Source organism: Chinchilla lanigera, unplaced genomic scaffold, assembly GCF_000276665.1.
Source record: "Chinchilla lanigera isolate Chin_1 unplaced genomic scaffold, ChiLan1.0 scaffold00017, whole genome shotgun sequence".
Lineage (NCBI taxonomy): Eukaryota > Metazoa > Chordata > Mammalia > Rodentia > Chinchillidae > Chinchilla > Chinchilla lanigera.
In genome coordinates, this window is record NW_004955418.1 from 18,721,602 (window position 1) to 18,740,110 (window position 18,509).

Here is an 18,509-nt window from a genome sequence, read left to right on the forward strand (position 1 = left end):
GTCAACATGATTGAGTCACAGGGTGCCCAGACATTTGGTCAGATTATTCTGAGTGTGTCTGTAAATGAATATCAGGATAAGATTAACTTTTGAATTGCTTATTTAAATAAAGCAGATTACCTTCTGGTGGGTTTATTTATTTATTTTTTTTCTTTTCTGTCTTTTTGAGACAGGGTCTCCCTTTTCAGTTCAGGCTGGCCTTGAGCTCACTTTGTAGTTCAGGCCGGCCTTGAACTGACCACGATCCTCCTGCCTCAGCCTTCCGAGTGCTGGGATTACAGAGGTGCGCCACCTCACCCGGCTTTTCTGGTGGGCTTATATAGGAAGGCTTTGTATAGTCAGGTAAAGTCCTGAGCAGGACCAAATGGCTGTATAAGAAGGAATTTTTCATACCTGACTGCTTGAGCTGGCCATTGGTCTTTTCTTGCCTTTGAACTTGAACTGAAACATGAGTTCTTGGGTCTCAAACCTGCCAGCTTTTAGGCTGGAATTTACTCCACTTGCTCTCCTATTTCTCTTCGGACTTTACACCAGAACTACACCATTGACTTTGCTGGATCTGCAGCTGGCTGACTGTAAATCTTGGGACTCATCATCCTCCATAATCATGTACCCTTACTCTTTATATTAAATCTCTCCTGTTGGTTCTATTTCCCAGAAGAATCTTGACTAATATAGCTGCTTTCCTGAGCTTTTCATTAAGCTCAGAACAGACCTATGCAGCTACTCTACTCCGGCTATGAGGTTGTGACAGAGTGGGGTTTTGCATATTGTTTCACACAGCTGTGCTTATCAGACTTGTTCATCCACGTTCAGTCACTGTCGAGACTAGACAAAAAGTGACATGAGACCAGCCACTGCCTTTGTGTGTATTTCATGACAAAATTTTGAATTCCTAGAGACAGTTAAAACTTCTCTCAATTTTTTCACACTATCCAGACAGTTTTGGTGATTTTGTTCTCCATCAAAAGAAAGGCAAGAAAGCTTTTGGGGTTTATTAATAGTCTGAAACGAGGTCATATTATTTTAGAAGTTGTGGTAACATCTGTGTTATACCTTTCCCATTTGAACATGTTCTTCCTACTTCCCAATATCTATGGTGGGGATGGAGAAGGGAAGGAAGGAAAAAGAAAAAATGAGGGGATAAAAAGAAAAGTTGGAAACAGCTTTTATAAATGGGGAAGGTTAAAAGGGCGGGAGGGAGTGGGGGGATGGGAACAAAAGAAGAATCAAGATATATCATGTACAGGTATAAATTTCCTATGGTGAATATGATCAATATGTATGAGAAATATGTACTAATAAAAATATAAGTACAGATTTTTAAAGAAAATCTGTGTAAGAGATAGGGCTCAGCATACATTTTCTGTCAAGGCCAGATCATCAATATAGTTAGTTCTGTGGGTCATCTGGTCTCTGTTACAACTCTGTCATTACTCTCTCGGTAACTAACTCTGCCGCTGTTGTACAGAGGTGGTCACTCTTTCAACAAAAACTGTATTTACAAAAAACAGGAAGTGGGTAGATTTGGCTTTCAGGCTGTTGGTTGCTAACCTCTGTTATGACGAATCTTACAAAAATTATAACTACTGTTTGCCAAGCATGACTTTTCTCAGGGTTTATGGTAAGTGTTCTTGGTTCAGTCTTAGAAGAAAGTGTAGCTTCGCTTTCCAACATTCAGAGCCAGAGGCCAGGAATTCCTTAGCTCTTCAATGAGAACAGTGAGCAAGGATGAAGATTTGATCCTAAAAGAATTAAAAGTTGATGAAGAAGTTGTCCGCTTCAGCTGTCATCCTATCTTCATCAGATTAGTGCTCCTTGTCTGGAAAGAAGTCCAGTTTATGTTGAGATTTTATTCAGCACTATATTGTATAAATTTGTTGTTGAAAAATTTATTTCTCTTTTCTAATGAGAGCTTCTGGTAGTACTGAAACTATACACCTAGGAATGGGAGGGCTGCTAAAATTAAGGAAAACATGAGTGATATGGCACAGGGGTCCCCAGAAACTGGCCTATGCAGCAGCAGCAGAGTGGCGGGCGAGCAAGCTGAGTTCCTCTGTCCTTACAGCCACTCCCTGTTGCTCACGTTTCATCCGGAGCCCTGCCTCTGTCAGATCAGCGGGGACATTAGGTTCTCATTAGAGTGCGGTCCCTACTGTGAACTGTGCCTTCGCAGAATCTAGCTTGCCTGCTCCTTATAAGAATGCAATGTAATAATAATAAAGTGCACAATAAATGTAAGGAATTGGAATCATTACAAAACCCTCTTCTACCCATGACTGTGGAAAAATTGTCCTCATTGTCTTCCACAAAACTGAGACACAAAGAGAGAGAGAGAGAGAGAGAGAGAGAGAGAGAGAGAGAGAGAGAGAGAGATTCTCTTATTATAAGGAAATGGCTCACATGATTCTAGATCCAGAGAAGTCAAGAAGTCCAGGCTGAGGAGAAAGTATAGTTCCAGTCCAAGTCTGAATGCTTGGGATCCAGAAGAGTCAATGGCGTAAGTTTCAGCCTGAGTTGGAAGCCTAGAGAAGACCAATGTTTCAACTTGAAGATAGTCAGCTGGAGGGAAGGAATTCTACTTTGACTTTTGATGGGTTGAGTATAGCCCACCCACGTTAGAGAAGACAATCTGTTTTATTCAGCCCACCAACACAAATGTCAATATTAACCCTAAAACCCTCAAAAACATACCCCAAACAATGTTTTACAAAATGTATGAGCGCTCTGTTGTGTGAACCAGTCAAACTGATATGTAAAATTAACCATCAAAATGAGAGAGAGAGAGACAGAGAGACAGAGAGAGAAGAAAAATCCACAGTGTAAAGTTTCTTATCTTCCCTTTTGTTTTAAGATTAGCAGTCCCTTTTTTGTTTTCCAGAAACTGAGCTGATTATTTTTATAATGCAAATGTTTTTGGTATCTATTATGTGTGACACATGGTGCTACCATTGAGGAATCAATGTTAAGTAAGACATACTGTCCTCAAGGAGGTTACAATCTAGTTGGGAGAGAAATGTATAGGTAATTCTGATACTGTGCATTCAATTCTAAAGCATGAATGAGCATCAAATATTAAGGGACCATAGAGGAAAGTCATCTCATCTTACTTTGGGAGTATAGAAGACTTCCCGAGGAAGAAAAAAATCTACACTAAACAATGAAGAAGAGAAGCTTAAACAGACAAGAGCTAGGGAACCTGCAGTGGCAGAGGAAATGTGGGGGATGAGGGATGTGGCTGCAGGCTCATCTGAGACTGGTCTGAGCTCAGCTCCATGATTCAGTTGCACCCGGCATGCCTAACATGAGGCAATTTCAAAGAAAAGAAGCTTCTTTATTGGCTGCCATGAACCAAAATGAAACGATGAGGTGTTAACTACCCATGGGATGTTTAGTCACAAGAAAATATTTGCTCACAACCAGAGCATTTTCTTCATCAAAATAAATGTCAAAGGAATGGCAATGAAAAAAGTAATTATGGCCCTTAATAACTATGTTGGGCACAACATTTGGTTACCATTTCTAACAGAGGGTGTCATTGGGTTTAGTTGGGCTTAAATCTCTTCATCCTCCAAGTGTACTGAGGCTTAATGGATAAATAAAAATTGTTTACATTTGAGGTGTACAAAATGATATTTTGATATCTATTTCTGTTGTGAAATGATTGTCACAACCAGGTCAATTTGTATGTCCATCTATTCAGCAAATCCTCAAGTGGGTCAGGAAGAAGGAAAGGTAGCAATTCTATTAAGTCTTGTAGTGCTTATTTTGGGTCACTGTATCCAACTTGCCATTTGCTCTTGTCTTAGGTTAGAACTGGGTCGAAATTTGTTTCTCACCCAGTGAAATAATCACAAATGAAATTTCAAGGAAGACTGCACAAAAGTTATGACTTTGAACTACTTTGTAACTCTAAGATGCCTGGACATTATCCTGGGCAAAGAAATGACAAATGGGACCATTCCTACTGCAATATGAAAAACAGAGAGAAGAGGGTAGCACTGGGGGCTGTGACACAAATTAGGCATCTAGATGAGAAGGGAAACGACCTCAACCAGGGGAGAATCAGTGTAAATGAAGATAAGTAGGTGCTTTGCAATACATTCAGAGGAATAAGTTGAGAGATGATTAGGAGAGTAAATAGGTCTTAATTCCTTGACTGGAGTGGGTGGGCTTGGTGGTCAGGTGTGACTTGGACAATGTGGTGGTTAGTGACTCCTGGACAAAAATCAAGAATTTTAAAGAGGATGTTGGTGTGAAGTAGTTCTTAGACAGAAAGCAGCTGCTAGGTGGCCTTGCCACACTTCCAAAGAGTCATGCAATAAAGGCACAATGAGCTCAGGTGGATTTAGCTTATTTTTCAAAGCAAAATAGGCACCACATTCTTTATTTATTTATTTATTTTAAAAAATAAAAGAAGGAAAACATATTAACAGACAGACATCTTTTTACAAAATAGCATAAGAACAATACAAACAAAACAGTGTTACAGACAAAGTTGTAGGAAATTAACCATGGTTGTTGTATTACTTATTGATATCTTCAAAGTGGTTTCTCAGGAAAACAAATAGAGACATACAAGATTGATCAAACAAGTAATCATTAACTGTTCTTTTCTGTAGAGCAATAGAAGATAGTACTACAACTATGCTAGTTATCCTGTATAAAAATATTTACATAATTTCCCCTTCTTTCCCTTTCCCAGTTGCCCTTTTCTTTTGAGCATTTTCCTTTCATTTCACAATGTCTGTCATACCTCCTAGTTTTTATCCATTCTTTCAGGTCTTACACTAGTGAGACAATATGATGCTTACACATGCAGGTCTGATTTATTTCACTTATGAGTATGGTCTCTAGTTGTGACCATTTACCTATAAAAGCCTCGAGTTTATCTTTCTTTATAGCTGAGTAATATTCCATTATGTAAAAGTACCACAATTATTTTATCCAATCCTCAGTGGACGGACATTTGGGTTGCTTCACAATTTTGCAATTACAGATTGCACTGCTATGAACATGGGTTCACATATATTGCTGTGATACAATGTTTTTGGATTTTCTGGGAGAAGACCCAGAAGGAGAATAGCTGGATTGAATGGGACCTGTAGCCTAGCTTGCTGCGGAATCTCCAAACCGATTTCCACAGTGATTTCACCAGTCTGTATCCCCAACAGCAGTGGAGAAGAGTTCCTATTTCTCCACAGCCTCGCCAGAATTTGTTATTGGTTGATTTCTTTTACTAGCCATTCTTACTGGGGTGAGATGAAATCTCAGTGTTGTTTTAATTTGAATTTCTTGAATGACTAATGATGTTGAACATTTTCTCATGTATTTGTTTGCCTTTTGTATTTCTTTATCTGAGAAGTGTATATTCAGCTCAGCTGCCCATTTTTGGATTGGGTCTTTGAATTTGGGGGGGCTGATTTTTTTAATTCTTTATATGTTCTAGATAGAAGCCTTTTGTCTGAGGGACAGTCAGCTAAAATTTTTTCCCAATTTGTGGATTTTCTTTTTACTCTACTGGTGATTTCTTTAGATGTGCAGAAACTTTTCAGTAGGATGAATCCCCATTGTTGATTCTTTGAAGTATTTCCTGTGCAGTTTGGTTTTTGTTCATGAACTCTCTGCCTACCCCTATGTCTTCAAGATTTTTACCTACTTTCTCTTCCAGTAGATTTATTGTTTCTGTTTTAATATTGGGATCTGTGATCCATTTTGACTTGAGTTTGGTGCATGGTGATCAGCTTGGGCACCATGTTCTTTGTAGTGGTGAAAAATAGGCACTAGGTTCTCCAAGTCCTGTGGTTCATACTCCAGATAGAGGCTGTGTACTCTGTGAGTCTGTGTCCTTCTAATCCTCTGAGAGGCCACCAGCAAATATGCCCAGCCTTTGTCCTGGAGGTGATGTTGTTGTTACCTTGGTCATGGAACAGATGTGCCCTCTAACTCAGAGGGATGCACTATCTCTCACCTGAGACATGCAAACACCGTGCACAATTGCCTCCCAACAGCAATGACTGCAATGACTTCAGTTTTGGCCATACTGGATTTGAAGAACCTAGAATATCTAAGTAAAAATCTCAGTAGACCACAAACTGTTTCAGGATGATTCACTCATTTACAGAAATGAGATTTTAAAAATCTATTAATTTTATGTGAAATGATTGTGCATTAGATGTTTGTAACATAGTTACAGCAAGTGTTTGCTAGGTTGCCTAATTCATCACCATAACATTAGTTTTTGTTTTTGTTTTTTTTTTTTTTTGGTTTTTGGTTTTTCTCTGGTACCGGGAACCGAACTCATGACCTTGCGCTTGCCAGGCAGGCGCTCTGCCACTGAGCTAAATCCCCAGCCCCTACCATAACATTAGTAATTGTAAGATTTATTATTTTATTCATTACAAACCTAATTCATCTAATCTTAGTCTTCTGTTGCTCTTGTGAGCTGATGTTCTGCTAAGAATCTCAAAAAAAAAAAAACAAGAAAGTACTATTGTGGCAGGATACTTATGACACCCCAGGGAACTGGCCTTGTAACTGTGACTGTTGCTTGCCTTAGGCTAGAGCAGCCATCCCCAATACAAATAAAAAGCCAGCCACAACTGTGAGTCACATATATAATTTACAGTTTTCTGGTAGTTATGTTTTTAAAAATGCTTAAAAAGCCAGGTGGCATTAATTATAATAATATATTTAGCACAGTGTCTGAAACTATTATTTCAACATGTAATCCATATAAAATTATTAATGATACATCTTATGTTGTCTTCATACTCAATAGTTGAACTCAGGAGTGACTCTGACACTTATAGCATACCTTGATTTAGACCAGATACAGTACAAATGCTCAACGGCTATATGTGGCTACTGGCTACTATATAAAAAAAAGTGCAGAACTAGACCTCAAGAGTAGGAGGTTGTGTTTCATCGCGTCTGGTGGACATAGTTCTTTGCATGTTAGCAGACTACTAAGATATGCTTCTTAGCTTAAACAGCTGAATATAGCGATAAAATACTTGATGTATAAAACTTAAAGCAGGGGAGGTTTATTTTCAGTTCATGGTTTCAGAGATTTCTGTCCAGGATAAGCTGGTGCTAAGGCAGGGTCATCACAGCAGAAGAGTGTGGTAGAAGAAAGCTGCTCACCTTGTGACAGACCAGAAACGGAGGTCAGGATAAGAAACCTCTGTCAGGTACCAGCTATAGTCTCCACAACCCATCAGGACACACTCAATCTCTTAGGCAGCTCTCAAACCAAACAACTTGACAATGTTAACCCTCACAAATACTAAGGACAACTAATGATATAATAAAAAAAATACCCATTGAGTTTATACTGTTTAAAAAGGGAGATTATGAGCTTTGCTTAAAATGAGCAAAATATTGCAGTGCCTAAAATAGGTAACCTGGAAGGTGAATTAAGCTTGTGGATATATCATTGCTATAAACTAAGAAGACCAGGTAGCCAGGAGAGTTAAAGTATAATACTCCATCATTTAGCCTTGAATGGTAAGTTATGCATTGGTAGAATTTTATATAATGAAGTGCCTGATCATTTTGTGGCTTAGAACATCTGCTTGTTTATTACATTAACAAATGCATTGGTTGTGCAGTACAGAAGCACCTCAAAAACCTAAAAGATAACTGTTTAAGTAATTTAGTGAAAAATAGACATTGAAGGGAAGAGACTCTCACCCTAGACAGCTGTTGGAAGTAATATACCTTTGAAAGTCTGAAGTGTACGAAGTTTCAGTAAAAGTCTAGTCAAGTAATTTGAGAAACTTCAGACCACCTCAAGATATATGGTAATAACTGTCTGGGTTTGATCCAGGTTTGCAAATCATGGAACTTGCTGTGCATTTTAGTGAGGAGACTGCTCACCCCAAGAGACGCCCTGTGGTCACATTGCCTGGTGTACTCAGGGAATGTGCTCGGGGGAAAGTGAATTTCTGGACTGAATGTGTGAAACTGCTTGGTTACTTGTAAAGTCTGTTGCTATCTCTTTGGTATTGCTTATTATCTGTGATTGCTGAGGGTATTTTGTTTGCTTTAAAGACTTGGAAAAAGCAAATGGTGAGCATTACTAGTTAAAAACACTTTCTTTTAAAGAGTGGTTCATAGGAAAAGAGAAATAGTATGCTTTCTCTTTATCGACTGAATTTTTTTTTTAGGAGCCAGTAGTTTTAAACATTAGATGAACTCGACAGCAAAGTGACACCGAGTGAATATGCTGGGAACAATAAATAGTACTGAATAAGGAAGTCAGAATGAATAGAGTGGTAACATCTACTTTGTTTGCATGATCCAGAAGAAGAGTGAACACCATTACACACTTTAGGAAGTTTGTCAATTTGCTACAGTAAAATAGCCTAGTAAGGGTTAGTGTAATGTTTCTGACTCAACTATTGACGAATCAAACCTATTGTCATTTAATGTTTTGCTTTGGAATGAAGTTTTGTGAGTGGAGGGGTTGCTATGAAAGGAGTTTTAAACACTGTTTTAAAGTTTGGGCCATGGGTGTAGTTTAATGGTAGAGCACTCACCTAGCATATGTGAGGCCCCAGGTTTGATCCTCAGTACAGCAAACTACACAGCAACAACAACAACAGCAACAACATCAGCAACAAACTATTGTTCTATCATAATGAGAAAGGCCTCCCCGGAGGAGGATGTGTGAGCCATGACTTGCAGGTGAAGGAGTGCATAGGAGTGTATACGCACCTTCCAGGTGCATAGGAAGGGGTTCCAGAGGGAACAGAGGTGCTCAGTCTGGCTGCAGGCTCACAGCTGGTAGGGTATAGGGACAGCGTGGTGATCAGTGGGGCCACACAAACAAAGGGGCTGCTATTACTGTCTTTATTTTTCCAGGTATTGTTTATATAAACCTGAATTGAAGTGAGGAAAAGTGGGGAAAGAATTGAATATGAAATTTCAAAAAATTTAAGGCATTGTGTAGAAATAAAAAAAATATAAACTGAAAGTGATATTATAGCCCAATTTATGATGGGGACGTGCCTGACGTCAGACCAAAAGGGGTCCTGTTGGCCAAATCTGGGATAATTTGAGTTTTAAAATAATGAGAATGGTAGATTCTAATCCACTCAAAAAATCCATCAGTTCACGCTGAACAATAAACAGATCACAGAGTAGGATACGCTCAGTGCTGGGCACCCCCTGACTACATCCAAATGCCTGAGATAATTAATTCTAAAGAGAAAAGGTTTCCTTGACTCCGCTTTGGAGGTTCAAGTCTGTGATGCGCTGGTCCCACTGCTTTGTGGTGAGACAGCACATATCTGTAGAGTGCATGGTAAAGAAAAGCTTCTCGCCTGGAAGCCGAGAAGTAAGAAGAAAGAGGAAGGGTCCTAGATCTCCTTCGAGCCCCACTGCTGATGACCTCAGGGACTCCCGTCAGGCTCCTTTTCCTAAAGGCTCACAGCATCTCCCCCGTGAGCCCTGGTGTCTCAACCTTTAACACACGGGCCTTTGAGGTACATTCAGACAGTACAGACACCAACTGGCAAGTGCGGGATGAATGACAGTGTTAGAAAGATCACCATTTGGGGATGGGGATTTAGCTCAGTGGCACAGCACCTGCCTGGCAAGCACAAGGTCATGAGTTTGATTCTCGGTACCAGAAAAAACAAAACAAAACAAAAAAATCACCACTGTATTACCATCACGCAAGAATGATCACTGGATGCTAAACTAGGGAGTAAGAATTTGATGAGGACCACAGTATTTACAAAACTTTAAAAATCTCTCCCTGCTAATTACTTTTTAATTACACAGGCTGAGACAGTTTTTAATTACAAAGATCTTTGGAGTCACCCGATAAATACCACTGTAACAACTCAAGAAATCAAAGTTAACATTACTAATACTTGGACAGATCAGGATCATGCTTCCTGATGAATACGTGGAGAAGAACACAACATCATTTATGTAGTATTACTGCCCCAAATGCACAACCTAAATCCAGTTAGGAGGAAATATTAGGCAAACTCAAATTGAGGGATTTTTCACAAAGGAAATTGCAGCTATTATTTACAAAGGTCAGTGCTGTGAAAGATAGGGACAGCTTGAATCTGGAGCAGACAAACACAAATTGCCATAAAGAACATTTTTAGAACAACTGACAAAATCAAAATAAGTAGATAAAAGTATTATGTCAATGTTAGATTTCCTGATTTTGTTTATTGTTATTTGATAATTTAAGTGGGTGTCTTTTTTGTTGAGAAATGTATTTAGAGGCAGTGGAACATTGTGTCTGAGACTTAACGCTAAAAAAAATCCAGAAAAATAAAATTGCATATAGAATGAGGAAGAGGAAGAGAAGTGAGGAGAGAGAGGATAAGAAAGAAAAATAAATAATAATGAACAATAAATAGTAAATAATAATAAAACAATTGTGTTTTATTTTACCGGTGAAGGTACAGCACATAGGGTTTTTTATTCTAGGCTTAAAACTTTTCTGTAAGCATAAAACTATTTTAAAATAAAAATTAGAAAACAGGAAGTGGTTTGCTGAATGAATTGGGCCTGGAGGACCTTTTCAAATTTTAAACATTTTTGTGCCTCCTTTTTGAGTTTTCTTCTCAGAAGAAGAAGAGGCATTGCTGAATAGAGTTCAAAAATCACTCCACTGGTCTCCTTGGTGTAGGAACCTGAAAGACTAGGTAAAGCTCAAAACATACAATAGAAGATAGGAAAGGGAGAGAAACTGCTCAAAGGAAGGAATGACTGGGATGAGAGAAAGAAGAAGAAAGAAGGAAGGCAAACTATAAATATATATGTGCATAGCTTCGATGACTGTATTGCTGATGTCTGATGGTGTATCAAAGTGAATAGTCAATGCTTACAATTTTTTATGTTCTGATCGACTTTGCATGCTTGTGTCTGGTGATCTGAGCCACTGATTTGAAGGTAACAATGTGCAATGGAATTACAATGGTGAACTCCTACCATCTTGTCTAGTGAAACTCTGTATTATCTCTAAGGTTTTATTAGAGAATTATTTTCTTATTCTCTTTAATGGTTTGAGCAATCTTTCATTCTTACATCTGATAATCTGAGCAATGTAGTTGAGGATAGCAATATATAATGTAACAACCACTGTTGATTCGTATTATTTTGTCTTGAGACCTTGTATCACTTTAAATGTTCTTGCTTTGATTTGTTTACGTATGTGATACTGGTATGCTGCTACTGTTCTACTTTTTGTTTGTTTGTTTCTCATTTACTACTCCCTTTAAAATAAAAAAAAAGGAAGATCACTGCAATGAAAGGATCATTCCCTCCAGCAGTGAAAAGTGAACAAATCAAATAGTTGTATATGTATAATGATTTCATGTGAGCAAGGGGACAGCTAATATTTCATTAGCTGTAGGAAGGGACTACTTGTTCTTTTAAATATGGCTAATGTGTAGATTTTTTGGTAAATGTTGATAGACAAAAAAAAAGAACATATAGAAAAGCAAATTAGGCACTAAGGCAAAATGTGTTTGATCCAAGGGCTCAGGGAATTGAAAGAGACGCTAGAATTAGGAAGAAACCTTTTTAGAAGGCAGCAATGTTTTACTTTTTCCTTAGGATCAAGTAAATACGCACAAGTGAAATAAGCCATGTTCAAAAGAAAAGAGAAACTATTATGGGGGAAAGGGGAAAGGAAGGAAAGGAAAAGGAAGAAAGTAAGATAAAGACAGTAAGATAGCTATATAGTTAGTTAGTTTCTCTTAGTTGATAGAAAGGTTTGTGCTGATATTGTTTGGTCAATACTTCATGCCTATATCTTGTACTCTGACTACTATTAAAGTAACAATATGTAATGTTTTAATTATTGTTACCCTCCTGTGGGCCTATTTTGAAAGTGTTTTATTGTTATTTTTCTTTTCTTTTTTTTCTCTTTAAAATAAAGGAAAGAAGGGCCAAGGATATAGCTCAGTGGCACAAGCGCCTGTCTGGTAAGTGCAAGGTCCTGAGTTTGATTCCTGGTACAACCCCCCCCCAAAAAAAAAAAAACCTCCCAAAAAGCTAAAATAAAGAAAAGAAAGGAGTGAAGTGTGAAAGTTCTGATCAGCATAATTATTTAAGTTTATAAGCATGAGAAGGATGATCACTATTAGAATGACAAGGTCAGAGTGACCCATGTTGAAAGTTAGAAGAGAGGGCTGGAGATGTAACTGTGATAGAGCACTTGCTTAGCAGGGGTGAGGCCATTGGTTGGCTCCCTGGGACTGTAAAGGAAGCAAGCAAGCAAACGAAGGACACATGGTAAAAAAATGATTTGAAATAGATAAGAGCACAAAGGAGAAATGTTAAAAAATCCTCCTTCAGGGCACTTTATCAACTGTACTCAGTCTGGGGCTGGAAAGCAGCACCTATCATATCAAAAAGACAGGAATCCACCTGTGTCCTAGTGGAGTCAGTTGCTGTTTACCTGATTTAGAAAACAGTTTAGAAATATTGAAATTAGGGACTGACAAACATATAAAGAGACATAGTGTTGTGTTTTTTTTTTTTTAAGGTTGGCTGCAAAGGAAATTTCAGTTTCCTCAAAGGCAAAAACAAACAACTCACAAAGAGGAAGCAAATGAATCATTTTCTTTTGAGCTATTTAATTTGTGAGCCAGCTGCAAAAACTTGTAAGAGATGAAATATACTGTATGTTAGAAAGTGGGAAATTAGTACGTGAGCTATGAAAGAACATTGTTTATAAGAGTGCCACAGTGTATCAGCAATTATAAGGGAAAGGAAGAATGAAAATAAACTTCATTAAAAGCTGGACAATGCATACATCAAAATGAACAAGAGCAGAAAACTCTCACAATGCACCGATGATGGCGTGTATAAAACCCGTGCTTTCTTGGAATTTAGAAAATAATAAAATGAAAAATGGCTTACACACAAAGGTAATATAAGAGGGAAAAGCACTATTGTTATAAAAGTGAGCCTTTCTGAGAGTCTGGAAAAATATAAATTACAAAAATGATATGTGGGGAATGATCTGTAATTTTAACCTCCAGGAGCATGGGTATGAAAGTACTACCGAATTAAGGGAGAGATTGTGCTGACAAAAGGAGCTGTAATTGTAGGGAGCGTACAGGCGGGGTACTTTGTGGAGTTCTGCCATGGAATGGCAAGGAAACATGAGAGGTAGGCAGAATAAAGGACTGGGGGAATGGATACTTTACAGTCATTTATAATAGTTATCACTTTCTGACATATGTTGAGAGGAACAACACGACTCTGTTCTATGCCACACACGCTTGGTGTCTTAGTCACTTTTCCATAGCTGAGACACAATACCTGACACCCAAAACTTTAAGGGAGGAAATCTTTGTTCCGGCTTGCGTGTCAGCCCGTGGTCAGCTGGCTCCAAAGAAGAAACAGCATGGCAGACAGGCTAGGTGAAGCAGAGGCAGCAGGGAAGCAGAGAGTCAAGAGAGGAGGCAGGAAGACAGATTAACCTTCCAGGTCATGCACAGTGACCCACCTTTTCTGACCAGGCCCCACGTTCTCACAGCAGTAAGCTATAACGCCCTCATCAGCCAAGCATCTTACAAAGGTCCCAGCAGTAATCACATGAGGCTTGAGTGGGACATCTGGAGTGGCTAATGGAGAATGCAGACCTGGCATTCCAGTTGGCATAGCTTTGCTAGCTGCTCAGCCACCTCTGTGCATCTTCTGTAGCTCCAAGTCTTCTCTACTGCTGCTGGCAGAACTCAGACCTGGACAGCTCAGTGGTCCACTGATGTTTGGAACACCTTGTCTTTGAAAGGTCTTGATAAACACTTAGAACATAAGCAGCAAATATAAATGGTGGTGTTTCGGTAGAATTAATGACCACAACTGTCTCTTGACTGATGTTTTCACTGAAAACATCAAGTCTAGTCATGATTTCCTAGTCACAGGTTTTATTAAAAGGCTTGACTGCATATGACACCTGACGTTTTTGATTTTTACAATGGACTAGGTTTTAAACACAGAACTACTGTTCTGTCCAATGTAAGGCACAAGTATTCTAACAAGAAATATGACCAATAAGATATGGAGCTTTTATTTTGTTAAGTAGTATGCATACATATAGTGCACACAAAGATCCAGAATACAAGGCTGACTTAATGGCAATCAAATTTTAGGAGAGTTTATTTGATTTTAACATCTTCCTTTTAGATTGGAAGATGGTATCTTAAACAAGATCAGACAAATTACTCATTTTGGGAACAAAGACTTTTGAAAGCTGTCAGCTCCCTGACAGTTATGATGAGCATTTATCTCAGGCTTATAAAACATATTAATCACAGCATCATGGTCCAGAGAATTTTATTTTATTTTTGAGAAAGATTTTAAATGAAGGAAGAGTACAGCTAACATATGCTACATAAGTACCGAGCAGGGATTTTTTCCTTTGATATGAGTAAATACCTCTCTCAGACTTCCAGAATGTACTTACAGTATCCTGCAGGATTCTGTTTATTATAAGAGTCTTTGCAAAGGACCTGTGCACTATTCACTGAACCTTGAACAGCAGTTGAAAATATGGGTTGCATTTGCAAACTTCAGTGTATGACATGGAAAGCTGGCAAGCTGCCTGGCTTCTACTTAAAGGATTGTCATTCTGGGAAAAATAAATTTCTCTAACTAGACAAAAGTCAATGTTTTCATGTTTTACTGCAATCAAACTGATAGAGCTGACAATTTAATGTCTCAACACTTAAAATATCTGCGGATAATCAGTTACCTCAATCAATCATAAACACGAACCCTTCTATTTTCAAAGCTTGTGTGTCTGTGACTAAGATATTAAATGGTTTGGTGAGACCCTACCCCCATAGCACCCCACTCTCCACCCTCCCATCATCGCAAGAGTCCTTGTTTTCAGTTATGTAGACATTTATACTCGTTATACAGCTGGAAATAACTTTAATCACTCGAGTGTGATCAAATTTAGAAAGTTTTCTCTCACTGTCCTGTTTTACTTAATTTTTATGGGTCATTTATAGCCTGTATGCCTGTCAGAAATATATGGAAGCGTGCTGCTGTTCCAAGTGAAGACATCACTACAATTGAAAAATATGTACCAGGCTTTTTCAAAGTAAGTGCTGAAGCTTACATTTCCTTCCATTGACCTCAGGGGTTGCTGTTAGCTGCCTCAGACAGGCAAGTATTTTGGGTCAAAGGGTGTAGAACTGGCCCCTTAAGCATTTCCTGGCAGGTGCAGTAAATGACTCACTTCTGGAAACCCATGATGATGATGATGATGATGATGATGATGATGATGGTGACGATGACGATGACGATAGGGCGGACGATGGCGATAAAGCCAGGGAGGCAGTGACAGCACAAAGAGGTGTGGAGGAACCGGACTGCAGGTAGCTGCAGATCTGGCGGAGCTGAGAGTCTCAGCTCACTAAGCTGTGGTGTTGATAATGACGGGAAACTTCAGACAGTCTCAGAAATCTGTTTCGATTAAGCTATGCTGTAGTCGTGCCGCACTGTGAGAACAAGTTCATCGCTACACTCCCTTCTCTGCTCGCGATACGATTTTATGAAAGTGGTTTTCATTCCTAACAAATAATTACTGTGAACAATCCGTAAGCCAAGTTCTTCGTTTGGAGTCTTTTATGACTTTTTATGTATGATATGTGTGTACATTGACATGCACATTCGCTACCACTGCCTCCTTTTTGTTCCTTTGATTATCTGGAGCTTTGCAATCACACTAAGCGGTGGTAGGACCCTAGGGGCAGCATCTGTTAGTTCCCCGTCAGGACGCGTTGCAAAACAATCAATCTTGGTCTCACACTCACTTGGCGGAAGTGCCTCCGCATGAACAGTGCAGTGCTTTGCTCTTGCCATGAAGCCTGGGTGACAAAAGTTTTCACAAGAAGCTGACTGTATTTGGGGTTATGAATATGCAATGGCTCTCACTAGTATTGAAGCGTCAGAGCAGGGGCTGACGTCGCCCGCCACTTTGAGCTGCGGCAGCGTCGGCTAATGAATTGTCTCTCTGCCTTACTCACAGGGTGTGCTGGTGTGCCTCCTAAGTTCCGAGGGGGAGTTGCCCATTTGGAGAAGACTACTGACTGCAGAAATTAATTATCAAGCACCACTCCTGATTGTGTGAAACAATGATTAGGCAGTGTTTAGGTTGTCAAAACAGAAAAGCACAGACCCGCGTAAGACAGTAATCATAAGTAGCAAAATACAGAAACAGACACAAGGATGTGTATATGTACTTACATGCACAAGTGTGTATGCATATACTGTCATCCTGAATCACTGTGTGCCGTGTAGATGGAATCAAGTCATGGAAATCTGACATTCTCTTGGTTTGTCGATTGCCTTTTCAAATGGAACAAAGAGAGATGATAGAAAATACTCCAAAATGAATAGGGTTGAAACACAAAACAATTCCAATTCTTTACTGTATTCTTTCTTTTTCATTCCTGGGTCCCTGCCAAACGCTTTGCAGCTCACCCACATACCATCTTTCATGAATATGTTACTGATAAATATATGTTTTCAACTACTGATAAAGGTATCTGAGCTGATTTACAGAGACATAGAGAGTGCTTCTTTCTCGATGGGATAAATTAAATGTGTTTCCCACATCCTCTCCTCCCTGGGCATTTCCTTTAAACTAGAAGAGAACTTCTGTGGCTTGCTTCAGATTGTACAGGGTAGAGATGAAACTGGCAAAGTAGGGTAAAACGTAAGGGAAGGTTGTAAGCGATGAAAGTGCAGCAGTGAACAAAGCAGAAGTCCTTATATTAGGACGTTTGCTTCTACAGTCATTTATTTCATTGGCAGTGACAAGTTATTTCCTGCATGGGGAGAGATACGTGTTATTTTGTGTAGAGCTTTAGAGTGTGGTGCTTTTCTAATTGCTGTAGTAGTTTGACCCATCACCAGAAAGAAGAAAAAAACGAAGCCCAAGATCTCATACATGCAAGAGCACTAAGAATGAGCTTAGCTTAAAATAAATGCAGCTCTGATAGAAGTGGCTCGAGCGTCATACGTCAAACACTGCTGGCCTTAGTGACTACCCATGACTAAGAACAAATCAGAATTCTTGGACAAAATTTCAAGAAAGATGAAACCACTTGGGTGTTTGCAAAGACCATCTGTCATTCTGCTGAGCTACTGATATTATTTGTTTGAGTAATCCTTGGCTTCCCAGTGAATGGCCACAATACGCCTTCTGCCTTGAGACCAAAGCCACCAAGAAAATTTTGTTTTTGAAATTGGACAGATCATACAGAAGCCTAATCAGTTAGGAGCACATAACAAGTTAGCTGAGTTCCTAAATTTACATTCTTGACCCAATTCACTGTCAGTATAGGGTTTTAAAGTTTTACTGCTTTAATGTAATTACATAATCAGGAGTAAAGTCCCTCCACAGTCACTCATAAGACATTTTTGACTTGCAAATATTCTGAAGTCCCCGGGCCTCCAAACATTGTCTATTGTAAGACAAACATCTACCCCAGCATGTCAAAAAAGAAGTATTAACTTTTACAGCTCACACTCAAATTTTAAAATACAAAAGTGGAAGTAGATCAGCTGAAACAATGATATCCAAGCAAAAACTATTTAAACTTAATGAAAATATTAGCCAATATCTGCTACTATATCTGCCACTATGACTATAAGAACCACATATGTGATAATATTTCAGATTTAGTTGTAACTGTGGTGGTTTTGAGTTGGCTCCATAATTAGCATCTACATTCTAGATTTTTGTGACTGCTGTAGATATTATTTATGGAAGGTTTGTCCGAATATGAACTTGTTGCTTTCATCAAAAATTGGTGTCTGATAAAATGCACTGGCAAGCTCAGGGTCCTGAGTTTGATTCTAGTTACCTAAAGCAAAATTACTATAACATCCATACTCAAAATTAGTATTTTGACATAGTTTTATGACGTGAACCCAGACTTGGAGTACCCAACAGCAGACCAAATGCTGAAAACAGAGATACATTTTCTCTTTCTCAAGTACACAGTTATAATCTCACAAGAGCGAGGGGAAATGGAGAGGAGGTCAACCTTTGATGTACTTAGCTAAAATTTTGCCAGCAGAGGCTATTTTGATTAATTTGGACATACATATTAATTTAGTGCATTCGGATTTAGTACTGTATGCATTTTGGTTTATATGTGGATGAGGGGACACCATAATCTTTTGGGGTTTTTAAAGTCTCTAGAGTCTCGATCTGAACTTGAATGAACTGTAGAATTTCCCACCAGTGAGTGCTACCTATGCATTTCCTTGTCAGCCATGTAAACTAACATTTACTAAACGCAGCCTGGCTGCTGCAGGTGGGGAGAGGTGGGTTAGGAAGGCAGAGAGGTAAGATCTTGGACACTGAGGATATTTACAGGATGGCTGGGGTGAAGGAGCACAGGGGAAAATGATGCAGATAAAGTTTTAGGGATACAAATGAACAAACACCGAAGTTGGATTTTGGGAGTTTGAATATTTTATGCAAATGTAGCTTTCCT

The 18,509-nt window shown here is 38.9% G+C and overlaps 1 protein-coding gene across 3 annotated transcripts in view; it reads left to right on the forward strand.

The window, feature by feature from the left end:
* LOC102023264 (translation initiation factor IF-2-like) overlaps nucleotides 1-18,509 on the forward strand; it is a 129,341-nt gene that overhangs the window by 93,567 nt on the left and 17,265 nt on the right. For 2 of the 3 annotated variants that reach the window (XR_260568.2, XR_001233507.1), the window contains exons 1-2: nucleotides 12,517-12,911; nucleotides 15,006-15,097. The exons of the other annotated variant lie outside the window; for it this stretch is intronic. The gene's annotated coding sequence lies outside the window, so the exon portion shown is untranslated. Of the gene's footprint in view, nucleotides 1-12,516; nucleotides 12,912-15,005; nucleotides 15,098-18,509 lie in introns of those variants that run through there. 3 annotated transcript variants of the gene reach the window in all.